The 10,335-nt window shown below is 41.2% G+C and overlaps 1 protein-coding gene across 1 annotated transcript in view; it reads left to right on the top strand.

Moving 5' to 3' along the window:
• The first annotated feature begins 5,233 nt into the window (after positions 1–5,233).
• The window catches only part of MGAT4C (MGAT4 family member C), a 309,266-nt gene continuing 304,164 nt past the window's right edge, over positions 5,234–10,335 (top strand). Inside the window, exons 1-2 of the mRNA XM_083400976.1 lie at positions 5,234–5,256; positions 7,519–7,727. The gene's annotated coding sequence lies outside the window, so the exon portion shown is untranslated. The remainder of the gene's footprint in view (positions 5,257–7,518; positions 7,728–10,335) is intronic.

Here is a 10,335-nt window from a genome sequence, read left to right as displayed (position 1 = left end):
ATATATTTTAGAATAACGAAAGCTATAAAGTGAAAGGAGCACACCCAGAACACTGCATGGCTTTGGAACTATGGCTCAATTCAGACACGGTGAGCTTGCCCTTCACAGGGAGTGGGCCTGGGCCTCACCTATGATGTCATTTGTATGCAGCTGGAGCCACACAAATGACATCATAGATGAGATGGCTGATGCACATTCCTGATACTCATAACCTTCTGCACTAGGGATGGTGAACCTGTGTCCTTCCAGATATTGTTAGACTCGGATAGCCTTAGCCAGCTTGCTCAGTGATTGGGACAAATGGGGGTTGTAGTCTAGTAGCACCAGGAGTCCATCAGGTTCCCCATTCCTTTATTTAAACCTTCCTGGGAATGGGAGGGGTGACACACAACAGGTAACCTATCCAGCTAACACAAACCATTTGTTCATATGCCTTTGTCCCTAAGATTATGGCAAGCTCCACACTTTTTGCTTCCTGATATCCTCTCACCAAGTCAAGATGCACCGTGCCCACATGCAAACCCCTTATTCCCCCCCCCCTTGTTTTCTATATAGTTACCCTGATGGTTGACTGCAATGGCATATTAGGGGCTGCTGCCTTTCCTTCTTCTGCTTCAGAGATAGGGTTGGTTAAAGCCGTTTTCTGCCTGAGGCAGAGAAGCAAACGCCACTCCATCTCTGTCCAGAGGCATTGTGCCCAAGAAAAGCCATATTACATTGTTACCCAAAGAACCCCACAAGCATCTCTCTACCTCCTTGCTCAAAAAACTACAATTATAATACATTAAATAACTCAGTAATTTGCTGGCCCTTCTTGGCACCCTAAATCAGCTGCCTGGGCAGCCATCTAATGATAGGGCCAGCACAGCAATCCAACCCTCAATTGAAGCATATGCAATGTTATGGTTCAGTTCCAGAAGGCCAAAACCATTCAGGTTTGATACCTGGATATTTCTGCATATCCATCACTATTGTTATGGTTGGCCCTTTCATGAGAAAATCAAATGGTTTTCCTGGTATTGAAGCCATTCAAATTGTTGTTGTTGTGTGGTGGTTGTTACTATTATTGATTTATATCCCACATTTCCTCCATGGAGCTCAAGGTGGTATACCTGGTTCTCCCTTCTCTCCCTTTAATCTTCACAACAACACAGTGGGTAGGTTAGATTGAGAGACTGACTTGTCCAAGAGCTCTCCGTGAGCTTCAGGGCTGGGTGAGCATAGACCTTGGTCCCCAAGACCATAGCCCAAAACTCTACATATTCCTGTGGCATCTAAAATAGGTGTAGAATGAAGGAGATGACAGTTGAGCCAATGAGCTGCTGTTTATTGAGAGTTAGTAACAAAAAGAAAGACAACACCTTAAAAACAACAACCTGTTGTGCTGTTATGAGACCCTTCTTCCACAAGGAAAAATAAACTGTCTATGGTATTTAATGGTGCTAATGTAACTGGTGACCCTTTTTATTTGCTATTGTGACAGCATCATTAAATCAGATGATGAGGCTTCTCTTCAGGAAGTGAAAACTGCTTCTATAAAGTCTCTGTTGACTTTGTTTCTCATGGTTTCAAACCCAGCTATCACCACATTACTTTGACAATTCTGGTGGCTTTTTTTAAAAGGTTGATTTTTAAAAAATGTGCCAATTGCCTGCTATGGTCTTTATTTCGCTTACACTTGAATGTATATACAATATATTGTGGGGTTTCTTTTGTTTTATATACATACACTCAATTTGTCACCGAAAGAAGCAATTTTATGTTCAACTGAAAGAATGAAAATCCTGTGTGAATTTAATTCACAGCAGCCATAACAGTCAGGGAGTGCTAAAACAAGCTTGCTGTTTGCTAAGTAAATTTGGATCTATGGTAATTTCTCCCCACCCTGCACTTCCATCTGATCTTTTAACACATTTTTTTTAAAAAAGCCTTATTTAATGATGTGTTTATTTAAGGATAACCAAACTCTGTCCCTATTTAGGCACCAATGTTGTTGACCCCCCCCCCCAAAAAAAAACACACACCCCACAACAACAACCAAACCACAGACCACCAAATTTGTTCCCTATTGGCCTTAAAGCATCACCCCAAGGTGACACTCTGATGTGTAAAGATCTTTCCTATTCTGATTGATTCAAGAGGGTTCTGGAAGCTTCTCTGTGTGATACAAGCCAGTGCAAGCTGGAAGTTTCTAGCTGACAGTCCGCAACTGGACTTAACGGTCAGGGGTCCTTTACCTTTACCTTTTTAAGTTTCAGTTAAGTCTGTTGCAACTGGATTTCTTATGGACAGCGCCAATCCTGAATATGTTGGATTTATGACCATTATGCCCATTTACCTTCAGTAGCAGTAGTAAACTCTGCTGGATGAAATACAATTGCCCTTGCTCTGTTTTTGGGAATCCTGCAACATGTTTCAGTTTTTTACTCTGCTAATTATATGTTGGAGTGCTTCTGTGGATCAATATGAGTAGAATTCATGTCACTTTATAGATGTTCTCTTTTGCTGCTCTAAATTAGCACCATGCCAGTCTTCCATTCAAATACTTTCCCGTTTTACATGGTTGAATCTGTGTATATTGGACATCTTCAGCAGATCATAGCTAAATTCTCTGATGCAGCAACCCAAATCCCTGATCAGCTTCTTGGATGAAGCAAGAGGTCTTTGACCTCCATTGGTAGGGGAGCTCCACTGTTGCCAGGCAAGCTCCACCATCAGACAGTGAGGACATCCTACTGGTGAGGAATGTCCCATTGCACCTCTCCAAGTGGCAGAAAGATGGAAGCTACCTCCAGTGGCATCCTTGCCAGTAACAAATGGGCAGAAACCCATGAAACAGGGCATTTCAGGAGAGAGGGGTGGGCGGGCCAGCACAGGTTCTTTTGGATCCTGTGTGAGCTTTGATGCCATCACATGAAATAGCAGAAGGGCATTCCCCCCCCCCCCGCTACCCCACCTTCTAGTGTGGCTTCCATGAGTGCTGGTCAGGGGTTGGGACTGAGCCCTGAATTTCCACAGGCATTGTCGCAAAATATAGTTTCCCACCCACGTTATCACAATTGTTCAGCACAAAGTTCTAAGGCAACACTATTCTGTGCTTTTTATCTTATTTTATGAAAATATTAGTAATGTACTAGGTGGCAATTTACTGTTGGACCAGATTGCTGTTAAATGCTGCAGTGTATTTATTTAGCTGTAATGACAGTGTTGGGCATGAAAACTGCAAGTGGGAGGGAATCAAATATTGTCATTTTGTAGGAGGAGCATTGAAGAGTACAAAGCCAATTCTGCTTCCCGTACTGTCACCCCAATTCACATCTCTCTGTGCATTTGGCATGCACATACGTCTCGTGCGCATTGTGTCTGTGTGTGATCTTTTCCTTCAATGAAAAAAGCTGAAAGGGGGCACAATAAAAGCAAATGCAGGTCATTTTTCCCCAGGAGAGGGGATTCGTAGCTGTACATTGAAGCTCTTTTACCTGGAACTGATTATTATTATTATTATTAGAGTGAGTAAAGGTAAAGGTAAAGGTACCCCTGCCCATACGGGCCAGTCTTGACAGACTCTAGGGTTGTGCGCCCATCTCACTCAAGAGGCCAGGGGCCAGCGCTGTCCGAAGACACTTCCGGGTCACGTGGCCAGCGTGACATCGCTGCTCTGGCGAGCCAGAGCCGCACACGGAAACGCCGTTTACCTTCCCGCTAGTAAGCGGTCCCTATTTATCTACTTGCACCCGAGAGTGCTTTCGAACTGCTAGGTTGGCAGGCGCTGGGACCGAACAACGGGAGCGCACCCCGCCGTGGGGATTCGAACCGCCGACCTTTTGATCGGCAAGCCCTAGGCACTGAGGCTTTAACCCACAGCGCCACCCGCGTCCCATTAGAGTGAGTAGTTGTCCTTAAAAGACTGCACTGAAGATTCAATGGTATTTAGTGACAAAATGCATTTCTATGAAAACTGAAGGGGGGAGATTTATGAAACAGGAATTTCATTGATGGTTTTGCTTTCATCCATTTTTTTAGGATCCTCTGCTATACATGAATTCAGGGTGGATTACAATGCAGAAGCAGTCACAAGGTGGCCTCTTTGAAGTGTAGATCCAGGTTTTAATTGTAAGCTAATTTGTAATCTGAATTTTTACAAAGAAAAGCAGAATACAGTGGTACCTCAGGTTAAGAATTTAATTTGTTCTGGAGGTCTATTCTTAACCTGAAACTGTTCTTAACCTGAAGCACCACTTTAGCTAATGGGGCCTCCCGCTGCTGCTGCACCGCCGGAGCATGATTTCTGTTCTCATCCTGAAGCAAAGTTCTTAACCCGAAGTAATATTTATGGGTTAGCGGAGTCTGTAACCTGAAGCGCATGTAACCTGAAGCGTATGTAACCCGAGGTACCACTGTACACTAAAAAATAAAGAGCCACTGAATGAGTCTCTATCTACATCACTGATTCTTGCAGAGTTGTATTTAAAATGTCCTCCCTCTCTATTTGTCTAGATATGCCATTGCCATAGATGAAATTATTTTTGTTATAATTAATGGTTTTACCTTGCTGTTCTGATCTTTACACATCATTCTGCAAATCAAAATCATGACAAAACATCAAAAAATAAGATGCAGCAAAATACAATTAAATGGAAGCCAGGATTATATTGGTCAGCTAAACATTTCATTTACATTGAGCTGTTTTTTTTTTTTTTAAGAAAAGCAAAAATGGGTGCTATTATTAGGACTAAACGTAAATGGAAGGGAGAAAGCATACAGCCAAGATTAAGGCTGCAGTCTTGGACACAGGTACCATACTTGGGACATCAGCCCCACTGAATTCAGAAGGACTTACCATATTTTTTGCCCTATAGGACACACTTTTCCCCCTCCAAAAATGAAGGGGAAATGTGTGTGCGTCCTATGGGGCAAATGCAGGCTTTCACTGAAGCCTGGAGAGCGAGAGGGGTCTGGTAAATGTCTATGGTGTTTCCAGGTAAACCCCTATAAGGACTATACTGTTAATCTTCCTTGCATGTTTGGTCTATGGGGAAATGAATAGATGTTACATAACAACAGTACTTCATGCATGGCCCCCTGTATCTTTGTTGATGGTTGGAAGTTGGAGAGCCCTTTAGGCATAAGAAGGAAATAGAAATGTTAATTGAGCGAAACGTTCCCCTGCTGACCTTTATCTTTACTTAATGTTTCAGCATCACGATGCAAAGAACTGAAGATGCCTATCTACCTTCCAGTGCTGATCTTTGAAATGTAAGGACCATTCAGATTTATTTTTATATTTGAAATGTGTAGAGTTCAATGCGCTTCCACTTGACTTGACTGAAGTCATTATTCTTATCAGTTATGTTGGTTCCATGAAAACTATTTCTGAGCTGCTCAGAGAACTTTTGTTTTTTGTTTTGTTTTGTTTTGCTAATGGGTGAAATGCTGTGAATAAGTAAAGAGATAGAGAAAACCCCCACAAGGAGAGGCTTTGCTTCCATAGTGAAGATTAATTCAGCCATTCCATATATATTTTATTATGTATTGTTGAGAGAGCATAACTGAACTTCATTTTGTTTAGCCCTAATGACTTGCAGGCCCTCAAGCGACTAGGCCTGAATAATGCAAGGCTGAAACACCACGCTTTCAACAGTACAATGGCTTTTATTCCAGCTACTATGCAGCTAAAACATGGATGACTGAGACAGTCAGACAATGAGAGATTGAGAGTGGGGGATACCCAGAGATGTGAGGCTACATAAAACCATACATTTAAACAGTGTTTTGTTTTGTTTTCTGGGGTGGGACGCAGAGGTATGCATACCCCTAAACATTTTGTGAACCTAATGGGAGAAGAAACTAAAATAATTAATTTTTTTAGTTTATTCTCTAGCACAGTGAATCATCAGTTCCATTGCTACCCCGATGGTGGCCCTTTGTCCATTTGCCATATTTCTTTTTCCTGATTTGAACTATGAAATGGTGATGTTCTTAAGTGAAAATGAGAGTACCCCTAAACTTTTTTAAAGAAGAAAAAGCACTGCATTTAAAGCACATATAAAGCACCTTCCCAAAGAATCCTGGGAACAGGTAGATTGGCATGGGTGCTAGAAATTAGAGCCTTGTGAGCAGTAAACTACAGTTTGCAGGATTATTAGGGGGATACTTTAAATATATGGTGTTTATGAAGCCTAAGATCGGACAGGAAAGTGACTTACTAAACATTAAGCATGCACATATATTTCATCACTAAAGTCCTCTTCAAGCTTTATTTAAAGTGAATTAGCACATGCGGAGGAATTGGGGTTGAATACAACAGCTCTGCCCCCCTCAGTCATTACAGTGGTACCTCTGGTTACGTACTTAATTCGTTCCGGAGGTCTGTTCTTAACTTGAAACTGTTCTTAACCTGAAGCACCACTTTAGCTAATGGGGCCTCCTGCTGCTGCTGCGCTGCTGCTGCACAATTTCTGTTCTCATCCTGAAGCAAAATTCTTAACTCAAGGTAATATTTCTGGGTTATCGTAGTCTGTAACCTGAAGCGTATGTAACCTGAAGCGTATGTAACCAGAGGTATCACTGTATTTACTGCTTCCACCTCATGGAAGCCAACTGTCTGTAATGGGAATATGTATCTGTGTGTCAGGATACAGCCTGGACTGGACACTGGACCTGAGAATCTCCACATCACCAGTGACCCTGAGGAGCTATTGGATCTGGACATCCATGCCCCTGGACTGGAAATTCCCAACTAGCTGCCTGGGTTTCTGGTTAGCTCTCAGGACTGCCACCCAATCTTCCCCTCAGGCCACAGGAGCAATTTTAGGTATCAATGCTTCATGTAAGAAATAATGGCAGATTCTCAATAACGCTTATTTCTTTGTACGTGTGGTTGGGATTCCTTTGTTTTTGTTTCGAAAGCATAACAAGCCTGTGCCCCTCCCCCTCCCCCCAAATAAGTGTTCTGTTATGAGTCATTACCCTAATTTCTGGATTATTATATTTGTAGAGACATAGTAAACTGTGCTTGTGTGGTGGGAAATAAAGCTTAGCTTAAAAGACTGAAGAGCATGAAAGACACACTCAGGTGCAAAAGTGGAAATTGACTACCTTTTAAGCTATTGAACAAAGCTGTAAAAAGATCCTAGATACCATTTCTGTACCTTGAAAAGTTGAAGTGCTCTATTTAGATAGAAATATATAGCCCAATAACATGTTTTCTGACCTGTAGCTTGAAAGAAAGCAACAGTAAAATGAATTTCATGCCAGCAGACACTTTTTAAAAACTAGACTTAGCTTCAGTCACATTAGCTTAGATAATGGGGAAAAATTTTCTTCATTGAAATGCTCTCTGTAGCTTAAGAAGAACTCGCTGAGGCAGCCTGCCATCTAGCTTTTTCACAGCAAAACAGACTTTCAGACTGCAGATGAGAGAGTCAGGAGCAGAGACAATTTTAACTTAGCCATCCCTAATTTATCTCAAGCCTTTTTCTATTTATCTTCACTGCTGTATGCACACTGGAACACCAGGCTGCCGTCCTCTGGGAAACAGAACGCAACCAGGAATCTTGGAGAGGTGTCACAGCCTGAGAAATATTCAAATTGCACTGATTTTCTCCTGGAGTACTGAGCAGAAGGAATGAAACTCTCCATCAAGTCCCTGCTTTGCAGGCAGTAGATCAGAGGATATTGTCAGTTTTCTTGATGGATTATTGTTATTGGGCAGGTTCTTCCTGAAGGTAGGTAGTTTCTCTCTCCATTCATTAACTATGCTGTTTATCAGAAAATGATCTAATAGGCTGGCAATCCAAATATGTTCAAGCAAATGTTAAGTAAGTAACCTCTATTGATTGAATGATGATGGCACTTTATTGCAGCATGGTTGCAGGTAAAATACTCTGAACTGCTTACTATTGGTCTGTATCTCCTACCGTACCATAAAATGCTCTGTCAGCAAACACACACACACACACACACACACACACACACACACACCTGCAAGCTGTATTAGTATAAGTTCACATTGGCTGCCCTGATAATTTTTCTGCAATGAATCATAGCACTGAGACTGACAAAACTGTTTTGGGGGAAGCAGATACCCATCTATGACTGTTGATACTGATGGGTTGAACAAAATGGTAGAATGCTTCCGAGAAGCTCGGAAAAGTTTCGCAAGTACATGAATTATTTTCAGTGGTTCAGTATGTTCTGAGGTATTACAAGTCATTTAATATCAAGACATTTCATCAACTATGATAAACGTGACTGGCGTTTGCCTTCCTAATTTCAGAAGCATCCCGATAAAAGTTTATTATGCAGCCAAGGACATGAATGCATTAAAAATCTACAGGAGTAGTAAAATAATAGTAGTAACAAAGTTCTGTGTGACTTAAGAAGACTTTTAAGCATGTGGTGCTTTGGGTAGATCCCCCCCTTTTTTTTTTAAAAAAAGGAAAGAAATAGGGATCATTTTACTGTGTTGCAGAGAAGTCAGCATTCAAACTGTTTCAAGGTTCTGCTTGCTGGAAATGACAGCAATTGCATTCAGGCTGAGATTGGTGTATCATGAAATTATTCTTGATGTAACATTGCTGGCTTCAGTGTGTGTGTGTCAGCAGTGAGACACATATATTCTAAGGAGATGTAGGAAAGAACCCAGGAGGGAAACCTGATAGTTGAAATGATGCACAGATGTCCTTTTTCTGTTTTTCAGCATGATATTTCATGCTTACAGATCATTCCAAATCTCCTTTTCTTCCAACACATTGCTGGCATGCCTCTTAAAATATATGACTAAATAGGTCATATCTGGAGTTTCTGACACCGCTGGTGGGATGAATCGACTAGCTACAAGTTGACACATGTTAGCTGTGCTGTCTAATTTGTTTATAGAACTGATATTGTCAGTTCATGGAAAAGACATGGCAAATCACGTTTGTCAGGTGTAAGAATAATAACAGAGAAGATGGAAGAGCCAGAAGCATTAAGTGGACATCTTAAATCACCCTCCTTTGGTGAATATTTAACATTTCAGAAGTAATTATGATAAGGAAGATTATGTGCTGGGCTTTGGCATGTCATACTTTTGAAACTTCTTTTACAACTAGAGACTTTAGATGGAAAAGAGACACGAAGTAGAGATAAAGGGAACTGATTTCCCCTCAGGTGCTACGGCTTCTAAATTGGGAGCTGGGGTGCTAGCCTGTGGCCCTACAGGTGCTGTTGGACTCCAGATCCCATCAGCACCAGTTAACTTGCTTGGCCAATGGTCAAGGATGATGGGAGTTGTAGTACATTGGCATCTAGTGATCCACAGCTTATCCACTCCTTCTCCAAAACATGTCCCCTTCCACTGAGATTGGGGGAATTGTGGAAAAATGAGGTTGACTAACCCATCTTAGAGGTTCCTGTTTTTAGGTAACATCACTCAACTTTTCCTTTTGTATCTTTTGTGAGAGGCATGTCTTCTTTTTCAAAATATTTAACAACATTTTAAAAAATTGAACTTCTTATTGATTTATAAGGCACTTCTTGAAGGTTTGGCATTTGGAGTATTTCAGTAAATCTAATCTGACAGGTTGTCCTCAACTCACCTCCTACACTAGCATGGCCGTACTCAACTAACTCTGAAAGGTTTGAACTTTCTCAAAATACAAGCAGGTGATTACTTTTCTTTGAAAATGCTTTCATAGTGTAAAGTATCTCTGGTCTGGCATGCGAAAGTCAGGTCCAATCCCTTGTACTCTCAATTAAAAGGAGCAGATGAGGTGTCAAATCTTGTCTAAGACCTTGGAGAGTTGTTTGTTACCCATCAGAGTGGACAATACTGACTCAGAAGGAACATATCAGGGATAAGATTCCCTAGGAGATATTAAGCTGCGGATACTGTCAAATCTGACATGCATCTTGAGGTGGTGCAGTTGTGTGAAAGGTGTAACACATGTCCCACTGAGTGTTTGATTTGTGTCCTACTTCTACTGATGTTATTTGGATTCAGGATATAAAGATATTTTTATTTTGTTTTTGGTCTTGACTCCATGAAACCTCAAGTGAAATCTGTGATGGTTTTCAGATCACAGATGTGCCACTTCTGTCACAGTATGATTTTATTTGTAAAATACAGACAATAATGCTTGGGGAGATGCCATATGTCAGTGATGGTCAAACACGTAGCTGGGGTCAAGGTTCATTCTCTAGAATCTCCAAACTTTGAAACCCTTCCTTCTCAAGGGAAAGAAAATTTTCATGGTAGTATGCATCTGTTTTTCTATCACAGTGACTTTTCTTATCATTCCTTATAATTAAATATGTATATGTAGGCAAATAATTCCATTATCAGATACCAGC

The sequence above is a fragment of the Podarcis tiliguerta genome (assembly GCF_965153285.1).
Source record: "Podarcis tiliguerta genome assembly, chromosome: 10".
NCBI lineage: Eukaryota > Metazoa > Chordata > Lepidosauria > Squamata > Lacertidae > Podarcis > Podarcis tiliguerta.
This window is presented reverse-complemented; position numbering and strand designations above follow the sequence as displayed.